This window comes from Mobula birostris, chromosome 23, assembly GCF_030028105.1.
Source record: "Mobula birostris isolate sMobBir1 chromosome 23, sMobBir1.hap1, whole genome shotgun sequence".
NCBI lineage: Eukaryota > Metazoa > Chordata > Chondrichthyes > Myliobatiformes > Myliobatidae > Mobula > Mobula birostris.
Window position 1 is genome coordinate 1,636,741 of NC_092392.1, and position 21,258 is coordinate 1,657,998.

A 21,258-nucleotide genomic window follows, 5' to 3' on the forward strand; every position below is an offset into this window, starting at 1 on the left:
AAAGATTGGTTAAGACAAATGTAGGTCCCCCACAGACAGAAACAGGTGAATTGATTATGGGGAGCAAGGACATGGCAGACCAATTGAATAATTACTTTGGTTCTGTCTTCACTAAGGAGGACATAAATAATCTTCTGGAAATCGTAGGGGACAGAGGGTCCAGTGAGATGGAGGAACTGAGGGGAAATACATGTTAGTAGGGAAGTGGTGTTTGGTAAATTGAAGGGATTGAAGGCAGATAAATCCCCAGGGCCAGATGCTCTGCATCCCAGAGTGCTTAAGGAAGTAGCCCAAGAAATAGTGGATGCATTAGTGATAATTTTTCAAAACTCTTTAGATTCTGGACTAGTTCCTGAGGATTGGAGGGCGGCTAATGTAACCCCACTTTTTAAAAAAGGAGGGAGAGAGAAACCGGGGAATTATAGACCGGTTGGCCTAACATCGGTGGTGGGGAAACTGCTAGAGTCAGTTATCAAAGATGTGATAACAGCACATTTGGAAAGCGGTGAAATGATCGGACAAAGTCAGCATGGATTTGTGAAAAGAAAATCATGTCTGGCGAATCTCACAGAATTTTTTGAGGATGTAACTAGTAGAGTGGATAGGGGAGAACCAGTGGATGTGGTATATTTGGATTTTCAAAAGGCTCTTGACAAGGTCCCACACAGGAGATTAGTGTGCAAACTTAAAGCACACGGTATTGGGGGTAAGGTATTGATGTGGATAGAGAATTGGTTGGCAGACAGGAAGCAAAGAGTGGGAATAGACGGGACCTTTTCAGAATGGCAGGCAGTGACTAGTGGGGTACCGCAAGGCTCAGTGCTGGGACCCCAGTTGTTTACAATATATATTAATGACTTAGATGAGGGAATTAAATGCAGCATCTCAAAGCTTGCAGGTGACACGAAGCTGGGCGGCAGTGTTAGCTGTGAGGAAGATGCTAAGAGGATGCAGGGTGACTTGGATAGGTTAAGTGAGTGGGCAAATTCATGGCAGATGCAACTTAATGTGGATAAATGTGAGGTTATCCACTTTGGTGGCAAAAATAGGAAAACAGATTATTATCTGAATGGTGGCCGATTAGGAAAAGGGGAGGTGCAACGAGACCTGGGTGTCATTATACACCAGTCATTGAAAGTGGGCATGCAGGTACAGCAGGCGGTGAAAAAGGCGAATGGTATGCTGGCATTCATAGCAAGAGTATTCGAGTACAGGAGCAGGGAGGTACTACTGCAGTTGTACAAGGCCTTGGTGAGACCACACCTGGAGTATTGTGTGCAGTTTTGGTCCCCTAATCTGAGGAAAGACATCCTTGCCATAGAGGGAGTACAAAGAAAGTTCACCAGATTGATTCCTGGGATGGCAGGACTTTCATATGATGAAAGACTGGATGAACTAGGCTTATACTCATTGGAATTTAGAAGATTGAGGGGGGATCTTATTGAAATGTGTAAAATCCTAAAGGGATTGGACAGGCTAGATGCAGGAAGATTGTTCCTGATGTTGGGGAAGTCCAGAACGAGGGGTCACAGTTTGAGGATAAAGAGGAAGCCTTTTAGGACCGAGATTAGGAAAAACTTCTTCACACAGGGAGTGGTGAATCTGTGGAATTCTCTGCCACAGGAAACAGTTGAGGCCAGTTCATTGGCTATACTTAAGAGGGAGTTAGATATGGCCCTTGTGGCTAAAGGGATCGGGGGTATGAAGAGAAGGCTGGTACAGGGTTCTGAGTTGGATGATCAGCAATGATCATACTGAATGGTGGTGCAGGCTCGAAGGGCCGAATTGCCTAATCCTGCACCTATTTTCTCTGTTTCTATGTTTCTATGTTTAATAGGCGCTGGCTATCTACTCTATCTATTCCTCTTAATATCTTGTGTACCTCTATCATGTCTCCTCTCATCCTCCTTCTCTCCAAAGAGTAAAGCCCTAGCTCCCTTAATCTCTGATCATAATGAATTCTCTATAAACCAGGCAGCATCCTGGTAAATCTCCTCTGTACTCTTTCCAATGCTTCCACATCCTTCCTATAGTGAGGCGACCAGAACCGGACACAGTACTCCAAGTGTGGCCTAACCAGAGTTTTACAGAATTGCATCATTACATCGCGACTCTTAAACTCTACTCCTTGACTTATGAAAGCTAACACCCCATAAGCTTTCTTAACTACCCTATCTACCTGTGAGACAACTTTCAGTGATCTGTGGACATGCACCCCGAGATCCCTCTGCTCTTCCACACTACCAAATATCCTGCCATTTACTTTGTACTCTGCCTTGGAGTTTGTCCTTCCAAAGTGTACCACCTCACACTTCTCCGGGTTGAAATCCATCTGCCACTTCTCAGCCCACTTCTGCATCCTATCAATGTCTCTCTGCAATCTTCGACAATCCTCTACACTATCTACAACACCACCGACCTTTGTGTCGTCTGCAAACTTGCCAACCCACCCCTCTACCCCCACATCCAGGTCATTAATAAAAATCACGAAAAGTAGAGGTTCCAGAGCAGATCCTTGTGGGACACCACTAGTCACAATCCTCCAATCTGAATGTACTCCCTCCACCACCACCCTCTGCCTTCTGCAGGCAAGCCAATTCTGAAACCACCTGGCCAAACTTCCCTGGATCCCATGCCTTCTGACTTTCTGAATAAGCCTACCGTGTGGAACCTTGTCAAATGCCTTACTAAAATCCATATAGATCACATCCACTGCACTACTCTCATCTATATGCCTGGTCACCTCCTCAAAGAACTCTATCAGGCTTGTTAGACACGATCTGCCCTTCACTAAGTCATGCTGACTGTCCCTGATTAGACCATGATTCTCTAAATGCCCATAAATCCTATCTCTAAGAATCTTTTCCAACAACTTTCCCACCACAGACGTAAGGCTTACTGGTCTATAATTACCCGACTATCCCTACTACCTTTTTTGAATAAGGGGACAACATTTGCCTCCCTCCAATCCTCCAGTACCATTCCCGTGGACAACGAGGGCATAAAGGTCCTAGCCAGAGGCTCAGCAATCTCTTTCCTCGCCTTGTGGAGAAGCCTGGGGAATATTCCATCAGGCCCCGGAGATTTATCTGTCCTAATGTATTTTAACAACTCCAACACCTCCTCTCCGTTAATATCAACATGCTTCAGAACATCAACCTCACTCATATTGTCCTCACCATCATCAAGTTCCCCCTCATTGGTGAATACCGAAGAGAAGTATTCATTGAGGACCTCACTCACTTCGACAGCCTCCAGGTACATCTTCCCACCTTTATCTCTAATTGGTCCTACCTTCACTCCTGCAATCCTTTGCTCTTCACATAATTGAAGAATGCCTTGGATTTACCCTACTCGCCAAGGCCTTCTCATGCCCCCTTCTTGCTGTTCTCAGCCCCTTCTTAAGCTCCTTTCTTGCTCCCCTATATTCCTCAATAGACCCATCTGATCCTTGCTTCCTAAACCTCACGTATGCTGCCTTCTTCTACCTGACTAGATTTTCCACCTCACTTGTCACCCATGGTTCCTTCACCCTACCATTCTTTATCCTCCTCACCAGGACAAATTTATCCCTAACATCCTGCAAGAGATCTCTAAATATCAACCACATGTCCATAGTACATTTCCCTGCAAAAACATCATCCCAATTCACACCCGCAAGTTCTAGCCTTATAGCCTCATAATTTGCCCTTCCTCAATTAAAAATTTTCCTGTCCTCTCTGATTCTATCCTTTTCCATGATAATGCTAAAGGCCAGGGAGCAGTGGTCACTGTCCCCCAGATGCTCACCCACTGAGAGATCTGTGACCTGACCCGGTTCATTACCTAGTACTAGATCTAGTATGGCATTCCCCCTGGTCGGCCTGTCCACATACTGTGACAGGAATCGATCCTGGACACACTTAACAAACTCTGCCTTATCTAAACCCTTGGAACTAATCAGGTGCCAATCAATATTAGGGAAGTTAAAGTCACCCATGATAACAACCCTGTTGTTTTTGCACCTTTCCAAAATCTGCCTCCCAATCTGCTCCTCTGTATCTCTGCTGCTACCAGGGGGCCTATAGAATATCTTCTGATTCAGAAGAAAGACACTCTCCTATAAGCAAAGGTGGCAACTGATAAATCCAACCTAATATATTTTATTTATCACATTACCTTATAATATATAAAATAGCTGGAAGAGATACAAGTCAGTGATTGAATCGCCAGCCTTTGATGTCAGTGAACAATATTTGAGATTCACTTAAGCTCCTTTCATTTGTTTTTTGCTGTGACACACTCTGCCATTCATAAATCATGAATCCCAGCTCCAGTTCCAACTTGTAAGGCAATTAATATTGAAGAGGAACCATGGCTTTCCAAACTCCGAATCTAATTTCTCAATCATTCACGGGATTGAATTAAAATCACACTGCAGCTTGGGTACTTGCAGAGTCAGTGAGCCAGTTTGGAAATATTTTGCCAGTCAGGTTCTCACATTGGTTTTTCTAGAGCTAATGATTAAAAGTTGGAAAAAGAATCTGCAAGTCGATATTCAGGATATGAGAAAATGTCTCGCACAACTTCATCCGAAAGCAAATTCCCCCAGACACACTAAGATGGTATTGGATGGGGTTTCTGGTGACAGTTTCACTTGTAGGCATGCAAGTGACATACAGTCAGCTATGCATTTTGCATCTACAACCAGCACAGTCCAAGGATTCAACAGGCAAGACAGCACCTTTCATTATGTGTGCCAAATATGCAGGGATGCGTAAAATGGTATGACACTGGAGACTGTAATTCATTGTACATTTGAAAAATCTACCCAATCATTTCCATCCTCTTCCACCTTCTGCCCATAACCCTTCAACTAAATGATGTGGATGATGTCGGAATACTGAGTTCTGGGTGCAGAAATTGATGTGTCTGTGCACAGCTACATATCAATTAAATAAAAGCACACAGACGAGAGACGGCTTTAATTGGTGTACTCACGTTGTAGCGAGAGAGAGAGAGAGAGAGAGAAAAAACAGTGCGCATGCATAGACAACAGATCAATATGTAGTGCTAAGGAGGGGAGTGGGGTCATTGCTTGATAAGAGATAGATCCTTACATTACATTTTTTTTAGATTAGATTATGAGGACACTCAGTCCTCGTTTATTGTCATTTAGAAATGCATGCATTAAAAAATGATACAACCTTCCTCCAGAATGATATCACAAGCAAAATGCAGGATGAACCAAGACTAAAACTGACAAAACCACATAATTATAACATATAGTTACAACAGAGCAAAGCAATACCATAATTTGATAAAGAGCAGACCATGGGCACGGTAAAAAAAGTCTCAAGGTCCAGATAGACTCATCATCTCACGCAGGCGGCAGAAGGGTGGAACTCTCCCTGTCATGAACCTCCAAGCACTGCCAACTTGCCGATGCAGCACCATTGGAAGCACCCGACCGCAGCGGACTCTGAGTCCGTCTGAAAACTTCGAGCCTTCGACCAGCCCCTCCGACACCAAGCACCGAGCAGCATCCTCTGCCGAGCGCTTCGACCCCGGCCCCGGCTGCCGAGCAACAAGCAAAGCCAAGGACTCAGGGCCTTCTCCTCCGGAGATTCTGGATCACGCAGTAACAGCAGCCGCGAAGCAGGCATTTCAGAAGTTTCACCAGATGTTCCTTCGTGCTCTCACGTCCGTCTCCATCAAATCAGGATTGTGCACGGCACCCTACTTGACAAATTATAGACATCACCACCAGAGTGGCCGCTGCAAGCTGCGTCGCGTCACCATCTTCTCCTCTCTTCCTCCCCTTTTAGATTAATGCAATATAAAATTGTATACTGTATGTACAAAACATTCAATTTCCCTTTCATAAACCCTACTCCAAATAAACAAGCTTTCACAATAATAGTCCGTAATTAAATTTACAGTTCTAAAGGTTCGGTCTTTTGGGTGGCACTCTGTTTCTTTCAGGATAGTGCCTCTAGACCTGTGGAGTGGCGTCAGGTTTGGAAGATGTCTTGCCTAAGACAACATACTCAGTTTCCAGTATCATGTTGCTGTCAGTGACATCATCACTGAGTAGTAAGTCCAGTGATGGTAATGTGTCCATCTTGTTGGATGCAGTCATCTCAGGTGTGTACTTCAGTCAAGCATCCAGTATCTGGTCTGATCTCCAACATCCATTGTGTACATCAGTACTCCAGTTTTTGTAGCCATCCTATTGGGTGTCCACTTGTCTTCTCAGTAATCAAGCACTAGGACTTCCTGTCCAAACTCGAAGCTCCTTGCTGCTTCACTTGGCAACTGGCTGAACTGTTTATTCTGCACTTCCCTCTGTAGATCTGGTTTCAGGACTCTATGTGAGATCTCAGATTCCTGTTCATGAACAGCTTTGCAGGTGATTGATTTGTTATCACATGAACAGAGTTCTGATACACTGAAAGAAAGTTGTCCACCTTGTGCTGTAGAGAAATGTCCATCACTTTACTGGACATCTTGAAGGTTTGGATAAACCTTTCAGCTAACACATTTGTTGCTGGGTGGTGAGGAGCTGACTTGAAATGTCTGATATCATTTTTATTCAAGAGCAATCGGAATCCTTCTGATGTGTAATGTGGTCTGATGTCACTCACAATTTGTTCTGGTAAGTCATTTCTGGTGAAGAGAGTCCTCAGACTGGAGACAGTTTTTGCTGAGGTGGTTGACTTCATTGGTGTAACCTCAGGCTACTTCGAATGAGCATCCACAGCAATCAGAAACATGGAGTCCATGAATGGTCCAGCAAAGTGAATATATACTCTTCGCCATGGTGAAGATGGCCACTCCCATGGGTGTAATGGCGCCTGTGGGGTGCATTTTGAACTTTTTAGCATCGTGAGCAGCTTTGGCCAAGTCTTCAATCTGTTTATCTATTCCCGATCTCCACACGAAACTCCAGGCAAGACTCTTCATCTTGACTGTACCCAGGTGTCCTTCATGCAGATTCTCTAACACTCTGGAGCACAGGCTAGTGGGAACCGCAACACGAGATCCACACATCAGCGTTCTTTGACATCCTGACAGTTGGTCTCGTCTCACTGAGAACTCTGGAAACATAGGGTTACCATGAGCTAGCCATCTTTGCATGGTGATTTCATTGACTTTTGACAATGCTGGGTCATCCCTTGTTTCCATTTGTATTTCAGAATCTGTTACCAGCAACTCTTCCACCAATGTGGTGTGGAACTCTTCTGCTGGGTCACAGTATGAAGACTTTTCTTCTTCAGTTGCTAGTAGTGGAAGACGTGACAAGTCATCAGCATTGCTGTGTTGTTTGGTACCCTTGATCTCTATATCATAAGTGAGAGCTCGTAGTAGATATCACTGGAATTCCCTTCCTGGGGTTAAAATTGGACACAAGGGGCTGGTGATCTGTCACTAGTGTAAACTTTTGTCTGCAGAGGTAGTGGTGGAACTTCTGTATTCCCGGTCCTAGACTAAGGGTCTCTCTGTCGATCTGTGGCATAGTTGCGTTCTGCGCTTGTCAGTGATCTTGAGACAAATGCATCAGGCATTGAGATCTAATTTTCATAATATGTGACCAAATGGCTCCAATGCCATAAGGGGATGCACCACACGCCAGTCCGATGGGCAGGGATGGGTCATAATCAGTGAGCAGTTTATCTGATGTTATTAGTCTCTTTGTTTCCTTGAATGCTCTTTCACATCTTTCTGACCATTCCATCTTTGGTCCAGTCTGCAATAGCGTGTTCAATGGGTGCAACACTAGGGCAATGTTTGGGAGAAACCTGTGGTAGTAGTTTACAAGGCCCAAGCTGTGACATATTTTCCAGTTTGGGTGCTTGCAGCACTGCTTCAGTCTTCTCTTGTGACTTATGTAAGCCATGCTTGTCACTGACTTGTCCACAATATGAGATTTCATTCTTGATAAACTCACATTTCTGTCTTTGTGCACAGACCATACTCACTCAGCCCGCTAAGCACTTTACAAAGGTTCTGGAGGTGCTCATCATCATTCTTGCCAGTCATGATGATGTCATCAAGGTAACCTTGTGTTCCTGCGATATCTTGGAGCACTTGGTCCATTGCTCTCTGCCAAATTGCTGGAGCTGTTGTGATGCCAAAGACAAGATGATTATACTGGATCAGTTCCTTGTGAGTGTTGATTGTGAGGAACTTCCTGTTCGGCTCCTCAGTCTCCATGTGCAGATAGACTTGTGACAAGTCAATCGTTGAAAACCTCTCCCCGCCTGCCAAAGGTGTAAAGATGTCTTCTATTTGTGGCAGGGGATACTGCACAGTATGCAGCAAGGTTAGTGCTCACCTTGAAATCCCCAAATATGCAAAGAGCTCTGGCCTTGCCTTTCTTGATCACTGGGATAATGGGTGTGGCACAATCGCCCCACTCAACCCCATATGCCTTCAAACTCTGCAGTTCAGCATCCACTTTAGGCTGTAGTGCACAAGGCACTGGATGCACATAATGGAATCTTGGTGTTTCTGCTTTATCCAGTTCAATTCTGGCTTCATGCCTTTGAGTTTATCAATCCCCTTCTCAAACACCTTCTCATTAGCATTAAGCAGCTGTGCCAGTCTCTGGTTAGTGCTAACGGTGGAGCTGTAGTTGTCTGTTGATGTCACACTGAGAGCTTTGATTGAATGCCAGTCTACTTGGATTTTTCTCAACCACTCACAAACAAAAAGTACTGGCCCTCCACATATCAAAACACAAAGCTATAATTGTTTCTGTTTGGCCTCTGTACATCACATTTACTTTCATTTTGCCCTTGGGAGACACGTTTTCACCTTTGTAAGTCTTTAGCCCCACTGAGGTCTTCTTTAATGGAATCTTAGAAAACATTCTGTTGTGGTCAGCCTCTGGAATTATGGACAAAGCTGACCCTGTATCCAGCTCCATTTTCAGTTTTACACCGGACACATCTATTGTGATCCAGATGATTTTGTGATCTGCTTCAGTAATACCATGCAGTTTTAGGCATGACAGTTCACCTTTGTCAGACGCTATGCTGTCCGATTCTGTTGTCCACTTGATAACTTTATGCATTTGCTTAGTTCTGTGTTTGAGAATTTTTACCTGGTTGTGCTTTTTGACTGCCTGCACATTCTGTCTATGCGACCTTGTCTGTGACACTTTCTGCAGACTTTTCCTTTGAACCAGCAGTCATTTGCATCATGGGAGGATTTGCCACATTGATAACATTGTTGGCTTTTTGCACCATGCATTTCACATTCTAACCTCCTTTTCAGCAGTTCTGCGGTAGTTCTAGTCAATGCCAGTTCTAAGGTTAGGGCTCTTTCGGATGGTAGCTTCTTCTGAGTGCTTTGACTATGCATGCCACATACAAGCCTGGCCCTTAATGCACCAGAAAATCCATCTGTAAGGTCACAGTACTGGAACAACTTGCACTGTTGTGCAATGAATTCAGAAAGGCTTTCATCTTTTGACTAGTTCCTTTTGTAAATCAAATCTCTCAGCTATTACCAATGATTTAGGCCTCAAGTGATTTAGTAAAATTGTAACAATTTCGTTGAACATCTTGCTTGCTGGTTTTGCAGGGGTTACTAGGTTGTGTAAGAGACTATATGCTCTTGGGCACATTAAACTAAGAAGTGTAGGTGGTTTTCATTTGCTCCTCCACGTTGTTCGCATTATAATACAGTTCAACCCACTCAATATACAACTCCCAGCCTTCATTAGCACTGTCAAGTCTGTCAACTTTCCTGACCAAAGCCATTGCCACATTATTTTCACTTTAAATTCAGCGCGTCTTTCACTGTTACTCATGCATTCCTTTGTTAGTGTCTGTGGCGGCCTTCTCGTGCTGCTTAACTCTCACTCTTTCATCCTGTAATCGTCGGTGCACTTTGTGATATTTTCTGACATTCAGTTCATACTTGTCATCAATTTGTTGTGTCTGTGCACAACTATATAATCAATTAAATATAAGCACGCACACAGATGGCTTTAACTGGTGTACTCACATTGCAGTGAGAATGAAAGAGAGAGAGAACAATGCGTATGTGTAGACAACAGCGTATATACAGACAACGTAGTGCTGGAGGGTGGGGATGGATTATTGTTCTGATAGAAATAGATCCATACACATACAGAAATATCTTGGCGGGTTGCCTAGTGGATAATTGGCAAAAGGATAGTTTAAAGATTAACTATAAAGTTGAGTAATATGTGCATTGAAACATTTAGTGAAGTGTGCCATTCCAATCAATGACCAACACAGTCCAAGGATATGCTAAAGACAGCCTGCTGAAATCCCACGCTTCCAGTGACAACATAGTATGTCTATAGGTTACTAACTGTAACCGGTACGTCTTTGGAATGTGGGAGGAAACTAGAGCATCCTGAGGAAACCCATGGGGTCATGCGGAGAACACTTACAGGCAGCACTGGGAATTGAACCCCAATCCCCATCACGAGTGTTGTAGACATTACGATAACCACTATGCTATTGTGCTGCTCCAAGATGCCAACCAAATGCTCTATTAGCTACATAAGTACTTTGGCTAGGTGTACAAGAGCACAGGGTTGCCACCATCTTCATCTTTCCCTCTGTGCTGCACACTATCCTCGACATGATGGGTAGAAGGGCCTCTTTCTCTGTGCCACTGGACTCAGTGATAACTCCGATTCGGAAGTACATTGTTGTCTTCCATCATCACTGTCTAAACTCAGGAACTCCCTACACAACAGCACTGTTGTAGCACTTTCACAAGGGGGTAGCCTGTCGTCATTTTCCGAAGGAGGATTATGGATGAGCAATAAATGCTGGTCTGTCCTGTGACACGCAGGTCCTGAAAATCAGGGTAAGTGCGTTCTAGGTAACAGGAGGCAAAGCCTTACTGCTTTTGATCTAACAGAGGGCCTTGTCTCAGTGGCTGGAGCAGATTAGTGGAAAACAAGCAGCTGAGTGGAACAGGTTACAACGATGGATCGGGGGACCAATAATAATGCTGAACTGCAAATTGACGGAAGTACAAAGGGACTTGGGAGTCCTAGTGCAGGGTTCCGCAAAGGTTAACTTGCAGGTTGAGTTGGCAGTAAGAAAGGCAAATGCAATCATAAACATGAGAAAATCTGCAGATATTGGAAATCCAAGTAACACACAGAGCAAATGTTGGAGGAACTCAGCAGGCCAGGCAGCATCTACAGAAATGTCAACGGTACTCTTCTCCATAGATGCTGCCTGGCCTGCTGAGTTCCTCCAGCATTTTGTGTGTGTAGCAAGTCATTTTGAGAGGACTAGAATATAAAAGCAAGGATGTAATGCTGAGGCTTTATGGGGTATTAGTCAGAACCTATTAGGATTACTGTGAACAGTTTTGGGCCCCACACTTAAGAAAGAATGTCTGGAGCAGGTCCGAAGGAGAATCGAGAATGATCATGGGAATGAGAGGTTTAATATATGAGGAGCATTTGATGGCTCTGGGCTGTACTTAGAAGAATGGGGGAGGAGGCTCTCATTGAAACTTATCAAATATTGAAAGGGCTAGATAGACACAGGGAAGATGTTTCCCACAGTAGGGAGTCAAGGGCCAGAGGGCATAGCCTCAGAACAGGAGGACATACCTTTGGAACAGAGTTGAGGAGGAACTTATTAGGTAGAGGGTGGTAATTCTGTGCAATTCATTACCACAGATGGCTATGGAGGCAAGTCATTGGGAGTATTTAAAGCGGAGATTGATGGGTTCTTGATTAGTAAGGGCATCAAAGGTCATGAGTAGAAGACCGGTGACAGGAGTTTAGAGGGAAAATAACTCAGCCATTATCAAATGGCAGAACAGATTCAGTGGGCCGAATAGCTTATTTCTACACCAATATCGTATGGTCCTCTAGAAGATAGATACCTTATTAGAATTGTGTGAATTGGTGTGTGGTGGCACAGCAAAAGGTTTCTTGAACATTGAAAGGTACATGCAATGTAACAGACCACAGCACAATCTATTCAAATCTGAAATAAAAACAGAAGATATTGGAAATAATCAGCGGGTCAGGAAACGTCTGTGGAGAGATGGTGTTAACCAGCATCTGATGAAAGGCTATCAATATGGAATGTTAGCTCATCTTCTCTGTCCCAAGTGTTTCCTGACTTGCTGAGTATCTTTGCACTTTTCTGTACCTATTTCATGTAAAGGTGTTGACCGGACAGTAGCACCCTCTCCTTGCCTTCCAGAGAAATATTTAACAGAATAACTCTCTGTTGGCACCAAGGCAAAGGTGCCAGCAGCACCAGAGTATATCAGAGTTGGTGTGACGTGGGGACCGGTAGATGGGTTTCTAACTGAGGCATACAAGAAAAAAGAGTCCAAGTGAGTACCTCCTCATTTTCTGATTCAGATTCAGACTTATTTATCACATGCACAGTGTTATGCATATACTATATATACAGCTCTGACTTTTGCACAGTACTGTAGTGATTGTATGTACTGCACTGTACTGCTGCCTCCAAAAAAACCCCAAATTTCATGACATATGTGAGTGATGATAAACCTGATTCTGATATGTGCCTCTGTTGTGGACTGAGAGTGGGAAGGAGGCTGGGAGAGGGGAGGGAGTGGGAAGCACAAGAGAGACATTCTGTAATGATCAATAAACCAAATGTTTGGAGTCAAGTGACCCTGCCTGGTGGCTCAGGGCTGGGTGTTTCTGCACCCATGCCACCTCCGCCCCACCCCACCAATGCATCCCTTCTCTACCACATGTTCCATACTGCTCCCATGGCACTCCACCCTCGCCATTCCCAACATCCTTTGCTCCCACCAGATTTCCGCACTCGCTCTCCACTCCACGTTGACAAATACAGTACCGTGCAAAAGGCGTAGGCACCCTAGCTATATATATGTGCCCAAGACTTTTGCACAGTACTCTACATCAAAAATGTGTTATTTGCATTAATATACTTAGCAAGGATGTGCTAAGGATGTGTCTTTTCTTCCCTCTCCTTCTCTTTCTTCCTCTGCATTTTTTCTCTTCTTTCTCTCTCTTTCTTCGCTCTTTTTCCCACCTTTGTCCCCCTTCTCTCAGACTTTACTGCCTACTCTCAGTTTGTCTTTTTCCTTTCTTTGTTTCCCTTGCTAACAGATGACAAGGCACACAAGACCTGCTCTATTTTCACTCTGAATTTCCTGCCAGCGGAAGAAGAGTTAAAATTGGGGTTGAATTTGAATGTAAATCAGATTGGATCAGATGGATGGGTACCAATTAGGTCCATGACAGTTTTGAAGTTAAGCCCATTATTAGGCATAGTGGGATTTGAACTCCTGACCTGTAGCCTGCCAATTGAGTACCAGGATCAAGAGGCTACCAACCCTACTCCACATGAAATTCCTGGAAGCTGCAAATCTGGCAGCAAATGACCGAGGCCAGTGTTTCTTGAAAAATGAGAGTCTTTGGAAAATTTACAGAGGGTACACAACCTTTATGTGCTCTGAAAAAACTGGAGATTTTCACTGATTCTATTGTGTTTCTTTGTTCAACTGTGAATGCCTGCAGAAAATACGTGGGCTTCCTCCGGGTGCTCCAGTTTCCTCCCACATTCCAAAAATGTACTGGTTAGTAGATTAATTGGTCATTGTAAATTGTCCTGTGATTACACTAGGTTTAATAGATGGTTTGCTGGGTAGTGTAGCTTGTACATTTGCTGGGTACTTTAATAATAAACTGGCTTTGAAATTTGAACTTGGAACTTTGAGACTGATGCTCAGATCCCACCAGATCCCTTATTAAAAGGGTCAATGTCATCAGGGATCTCTGCCAGTCACTTCCCAAATCAATATTCCTATAATGAGGATAATAGTGGGTAGGGGTGACAAGGGGGATAAGGTGATAGAAGAAGCACAGCAGAATTACCTCCAATTAAAAAATTTTGTTACTAATGGGCCAGCTTCATTGTCCATTGCTAATAGCCTTTAAACTGTCTGCTTATATACTTCAGAGGAAAATTAAGGAAAGACCACATTGATGTGGTGTGAAGTCACGTAAATGCCAGACCAGGTAAGGATGACAGATTTCCTTCCCTAAAGGAAATTAATGAAACAGATGGGTTTATATGACAATCTGGTAGTTTCATCGTTAGAATAACAGAACATGGCTTTTGTTCCAGATTTGATTAATTGTCATTTAATTAACTGAATTCAAATTTTCCCAGTTGATGTGAGAAGATTTCAACATGTTTTCAGACCATGGGCCTGGTCCTCTGAATTGGAAGCCCGAGGCTGTGGACCTGTCACATTCAGAAGAAATTTGCATATTTGTGTAAGTCTGTGGTTCAGAGATTACAAAGCCTTCTTACTGTCCACTGCTGGCATTGCAGTGCTGGCTGGCTGGTACCTAGTCACCTGTTCATCAGTATTTGTCTGTGTTAGTTCAAGTTCAAGATTGAGTTCAAGTTTAATTGTCATTCAACCATACTTATGAATACAACCAAATGAAACAGTGTTTCTCCAGGGCCAGGGTGCAAAGGACAGTACCGACAATCACACACAGCACACAGCAAAACCCATACAATCACAAAAAAAGGCGCAAGTCCATGGGTGTCAGCCTGTAGATTTATGGTGCATGGGATGTTGTTCTGGAGCCATGTTTCTGCAAGGGCAAGCACACAGCAGTCCTTGTCATGCCAGTGCATCCACAGATGAACGCAATTCAGCTTGTCTTCCACTGAGCGAGCACTGGAGGGCAGCACTGACAGCAGGAGCCAGCATGGAATCCAGCTCTGTTCTCTCCCACACTGTCTCTGGCATCTCTTGGAGAGTGTATGGGGGCAAAAGGTGTCTCCTGCCTGAAATTCAGATGACATCTCACCATCTTTTCAGTGGTTGTAGGTGTCAGATCTATTGATATTGATTCAGAGATTCTTTGGAAGTCAAGAATAAGGTATTAACACTTGGTGGTTGTGGCTATTTTATGAAGTGTTACAAAGAATGAACAAAGGAAATTAAAAAAAGAAGTCATGATAGTCTCATACTTACACTAGAGATAATCACATTCAAGTGATAGCAATTAACCTATCAAACAGCCAGATTCAAGTCATATGACACCTGTTGCAGAAAAACTGAGAAGCTTTTAAAAAAATACAGAAACAGCTATACTACAATTACATGTACAATGATTAACCTACAAGAAAAATATGTAAAAATAACAATTCTACACCCTAACTTAATTTAGCTTTCTGCATCCCAGTACTCAACCTCAAGAGAGTCAAGATCAATGTGCCCAGACAATGACACATGATGCATCCATCGAATGCTTCCCGTGTACACCTGTAGTTGATGGGACTAGGCAGTTCAAATGGGCTGAAGGGCTGAAGGGCTTGTTTCTGCGCTGCTCTTTTCTATGATTCTATATTCTGTAATAGGAACAGGTAATGGATCTCATTGCCTGATCCACAGACGTTCACCCTATTGCCCCTATGCAATTCTTTAGATTAAAGTTTGAAATGTAGACTTAACGTTGTTGTACCATTATGCCAGTCCTTTGTGGAGATCAGACACAGCCAGGACCCTGCTGATAATGTCTTTGATGACTGGGGGACCTTGCCTTAAAGTTGGCTGAGACGTTTTCTGCAAAGATGCTTCAGGGATGATTCACTAGTTATGAGCACTGAGCATGGATGTGAGTGCACACCTGAGCAGGTGTGTACAGATGTGTGTACACACCTGAGTAGGTGAGCACTTGAGGAGTGAGCATGGATGTAATACACACTTGATTGGGTGAGCAGAGTGTATGTACACATCTGAGCAGGTGAGCAGAATGTCTGTACACAACTGAGCAGGTGAGCAGAGTGTGTGTACACACCTGAGCAATGAGCACAAGTGTGTACATACATGAGGAGTGGGAGAAGTACGTATACACACCTGAGTATTGAGTACAGGTATATTTTTGTGCCTGAGGAGAGAGCAAGGATTTGTTTTGACATCAGATGAGCCAGGTCCTTTAATCAAATGGGGAACCTGGTCACCGTATCAATTCCCACATAGGAGAAGTTCCTCCTGTTACTACCAGCACCAGCAGTTCCTTTGCTTGTGCATCGTGACAAGCTCATTACCAGAGAAAAAGTAACCAAAGTCAAGAACTCATCCTCCTGATCCAGCTCCACAACCCATCACAAACTTCATTTTAACTTTAATTTGATCCCAAAGAAAAATCGAATAAGAAGAACATGAGGAATACAAATGGCAGAGGAACATGAATATAGTTATCATCATCAGATCATAGCTCATCTTTCCAGTACATGAGTGTGCATACCATATTCCTCTGAATACTATGGCATTCAGAAAGTGAGAGAGATAAAAATGCTGATGGATTTTTGTGGACTCCGCCTCCAATGAATTTGCCACGCTACAATTGGAGAGGAACAATAATCTTACTTTATCAAAGTCAAGGTCAAGGTCACGTTTAATGCCTTATGCACAAGTACGTGAATGCAGAGCTACAATGGAAATCTTGCAGCAGCATCATAGACACATAGTTTCAGATACACAGCATTCACAAGAAAAACATAAATCATGTTTTAATTTTACGAGAAGGGACTCACAACAAAAAAGAATGGATGCATCAGCAAGGGAGATGAGGCTGAGTACAGGGCTACGGTAGGAAACTTTGTCACATGGTGTGAGCAGAATCATCTGTAACTTAATGCGAAAAAGACTAAGGAGCTGGTGGTAGACCTGAGGAGAGCTAAGGTACTGGTGACCCCTGTTTCCATCCAGGGGGTCAATGTGGACATGGTGGAGGATTACAAATACCTGGGGATATGAATTGACAATAAACTGGACTGGTCAAAGAACACTGAGGCTGTCTACAAGAAGGGTCAGAGACATCTCTATTTCCTGAGGAGACTGAGGTCCTTTAACATCTGCCCGACGATGCTGAGGATGTTCTACGAGTCTGTGGTGGCCAGTGCTATCATGTTTGCTGTTGTGTGCTGGGGCAGCAGGCTGAGGGTAGCAGACACCAACAGAATCAACAAAATCATTCGTAAGGCCAGTGATGTTATGAGGATGGAACTGGACTCTCTCACGGTGGTGTCTGAAAAGAGGATGCTGTCTAAGTTGCATGCCATCTTGGTCAATGTCTCCCATCCACTACATAATGTACTGGGTGGGCACAGGAGTACATTCAGCCAGAGACTCATTCCACCGAGATGCAGCACAGAGCGTCATAGGAAGTCATTCCTGCATGTGGCCATCAAACTTTTCAACTCCCCCCTTGGAGGGTCAGACACCCTGAGCCAATAGGCTGGTCCTGGACTTATTTCATAATTTACAGGCGTAATTTACATATTACTATTTAACTATTTATGGTTTTATTACTATTTATTATTTATGGTGCAACTGTAACAAAAACCAATTTCCCCTGGGATCAATAAAGAATGATTATGACTATGACTATGAAATCCATCGTATTGTAAAGTGGTGTGTGTTGCTATGCATAAGGTCGTAAGTAGGTTTGTTAGGGTAGTTGGCAGGTTTTGGAAGGTCATTGGTGCAAGTCCTACTCTGGTAACTTAAGCACAACAAATCTCTGCAGTCTTCAGAAATGCCATCCTACAAATGAAATGTGTAAGGAATTCCCATCTTCCCCCTTGAATGGACGCCTGAGGGTAGAGAATCTGTGGAAGTCATTGCCAAAGACAGTGTGAAGACCGAGTCATTGGGTATATTTAAAGCGGTGGTTGACATGTTCTTGATTAGTCAGGGTATCAAAGGTTTCGGGGAGAAGGCAGGAGAATGGGGTTGAGAGGGATAGTAAGTTGGCCATGATGGAATGGCAGAATAGACTCAATATGCTGAATAACCTAATTCTGCTCCTGTGTCTTATAGCTTTATGATGTTAATAACTTGAATTTTCCCAGCTGTTGTTGTGGGTTTTGAATTAGGCAATGTATTTGACTCCTACTGCATCTTTAATCAGGAAACAATTACGACCAGCTATTGAGTGTTTGTCTTGTTGGTTGAAGGTGCTATTTTAATTTGAATTGTTTAATAACTTTTCATTTGCCAGATCAGAGGTTCATCATTAGCCAGGGCATCAAAAATTGCAGGGAAAAAACAAGAGAATGAGGTTGAGACGGATAATAAATCAACCATGATGGAATGGCAGAGCAGACCTGATGGGCCAAATGGCCTAATTATGCTCCCACGTCTTAAGAGATCCCTTAGCACAATGAAGAAGAATTGGGGAGTGATTTTCTGTAATATTTATTGCAGAATAAACACCAATTAACAAAAAGAACAAAATTATCTGGTGATTATCATGTTGTTGACTGTAGTGGGAGTTGCCTGTCATATTTCCAACATTATGGCAGGAATCACATTTCACTTTGTATTTATTGGCTGTAAGTGTTCGGATATGCTGAGGTCAAGCAGGGTGACATGAAAAGGTAACAGAGATAATACTGAGAATTATAGACCAGTGAGTCAAATATCAGAGGTGGACAAAATCATGGAGTGGGTTCTTAGGGACAGGATTTATGAACATTTGGAGAAGTATAGTCTTACCAAGGATAAATGCCTTTGTAAGGAGCAGATCATTCCTCTCGAGCCTGACTGAGTTTTTTGAGGAGGTGACAAGACAAGTAATGAAGGTAGAGGGGTGGACGTGTGTAAATGGATTTTAGTAAGGTGTTTGCTAAAGTTTTCCATGGTAGGCTCACCTAAACGGTCAGCAGGCATTGGAGCTATGGAAACTTGCCTGTGTGGATTCCAAAGGGATGTGTTTTGGGACCCCTGCTCTTTGTGCTTTTTATAAATGACTTGGATGTGAAAATGGAAGGGTGGGCTAAACAGTTTGCAGATGGCATAAGTGGCAGGTGGGGTTCAATCTGGAAAAGTGTGAAGTGATTCACTTTGAGATATTAAGCATGAAGACACAGTACAAGGTCAATGCCAGGAATTAGCAGTGTGGAAGAGCAGAGGGATCTTGGGGTCCAATTCCATTGATCCCTCAAAGTTGCTGCACGAGTTATAAGGTAGTTAAGAAAACATGTTGGCCATCATTAGATGTGGAATTGTGTTCAGTTCTCTGGAGTATAGTGTTCGGTTCTGGTTGCCTCATTATGGGAAGGATGTAGAAGCTTTAGAGAGAGTGCAGTGGAGGTTTCCCAGGATGCTACCTAGATTAGCGAGCATGTCTTATGAGATAGGTTGAATCAAGTCAAGTCAAAGTACATTTATTATCAAAGAATGTATAAATTATACACTTTGAAATTTGTTTGTTCACAGGCAGCCAAAAAGGAAGAAACCCAAAGAACCCAATTAAAAAAAAAGGAAGACTATAACCTCTGCAGAGAGGAAGAGGAAAAAACACACACATCATGCAAACAATAGAAGCAAACGATAGCATTCTGAACCAGACTGAATGCTTAGGTCTGCTCACTGGAGCAACCCAAGCTTCGATTTCAGGTTCATATTAGAGGGGCACGAATGCAGCGAAACTTGCAGATACCAGCCACCAGATGGAGGAATGAACACCGCGAGCGAGTGAGCGAAATCAGCTCGATTCCTCACCTCCGTACTTGGGCTTTTGTTTAAATTGTCCCAGCACTGAGCTGGGACTGGACCCTGGCCCGGCAACACACCTGGACCACACAGCCCGAAGCCGTTCTCGTTCTCACCAAATTAGCCCGGCACTTGGAGCAGTCCAACCTCTCTCCCAGGTTAGGTGGACAGATATTAAAGCTCTTCCACATTGACTCCTCTCCAAATTGTTCACTTCAACAGCGCCAGCGATAACAACTCCTTCTGTGGTCACCTCTTGAACACGTTGCTGCACTTCAGCTTTGTGATGCTCCCACATAGCCCATACCTTGAAAGGTCTTTTCTCTAAAGAGTGAAGAGGATGACTGATGACTTGATAGAGGTGTATAAAATTATGAGAGGCGGAATGGTAGAGACGTTATCTCCACCCGTTACCCACCTCTACCAAAGGAGGTGTAAGATGCTCCTTCCCTCCACTAGGCTGCTGCTCACCATTGGGCAAGGTGTAGCACCTGTTTGGGGCCCCTCTCCCACCATTCGGGGTCACGTGAAGGTACGGAAGCAGGCGCTGAATGATCACATGAGGAGCTGGTGCATATCACAGGTCCTGGTCATGCAACCACTAACACCAGGCAGACAACCCCTAAAGAGTATTGATAATGGCTGGGGTCACTCCTCTTGTAAAGACGCTGCCCAGAAGAAGGCGATGGCAAACCATTTCTGCAGCAAAGTTTGCCAAGAACAATGTTTGCCCACATCGTACGACACAGCACTTAATAATGATGATGACAGGTGGAATGGATAGCCAACTCCTTTCTCCCAGGGTGCCAATGGCTAATATGAGAGGGCGTAATTTTAAGGTGACTGGAGGGACATATAGAGGGGATGACAGAGGTAGGTATTTTACACAGTGGTTGCAGGGGTAGTGATAAAGGTGAATTCATGACGGATATTCAGGAGATTCTTAGATAGGCACATAGATAAAAGAAAAATGCAGGGATATGTGGGAGGGAAGGGTGAGATTGATCTCAAAGTAAGTTCAAAAGCTGGCATTACATCGTGGGCTGAAGGACCTGCAATGTGCTGAACTATGCTCTATGTTCTATGTTTTATGGTCTTTGAATGAATCTTACACATCAGCTCCAGGCCATTGCATGCAGTGTTAGCTGAACAGTAGGGGGCAGCCAGCCACTGCTGATGACCCTGTTAACCAAACTGAAACCGATCTAATCCCATCTCAAGATGGCAGTGATGGTCTATTGCAAAGAGGTGCTGGTAAAAAAGGAGTTATGCTGATATAGCAACCGTCTCGATGGGACTTCTGCAGCCTTGGCTTCAGCTGTGATTCGCGATTCTCTCCACTCACTCCTTCTAAAGTTCCGCTCTTTAGTTCACTCACAGTATATAATTTTAAATCCAAATTATACATCCACCTCTAATTATATGCAAATAGCATTTATGCAAATCATGGTGATATGTGCAAGTTTTTAAAGAAGTCCTGATTTTCTTCCCCTTTTAATCATTTTAATGTTGCTCTGTCCATTTTAAGCGAATCTCTGTATATTAAGTCAAATAAGGAATGAAGGATTTTGTCCAAGGCAAGGTCCTTTCTAGTGACCTGTGGACACCAAAACTGAGATAATGGCACAGCAGGGGTCAGTTCAGAGGGCACAGTTCGTTACTGCTTCTGTAAATGACTTGGATAAAAGCTCAGAGAAAAGAAGCAAGTTGCCACCAAAACAGGAAGAA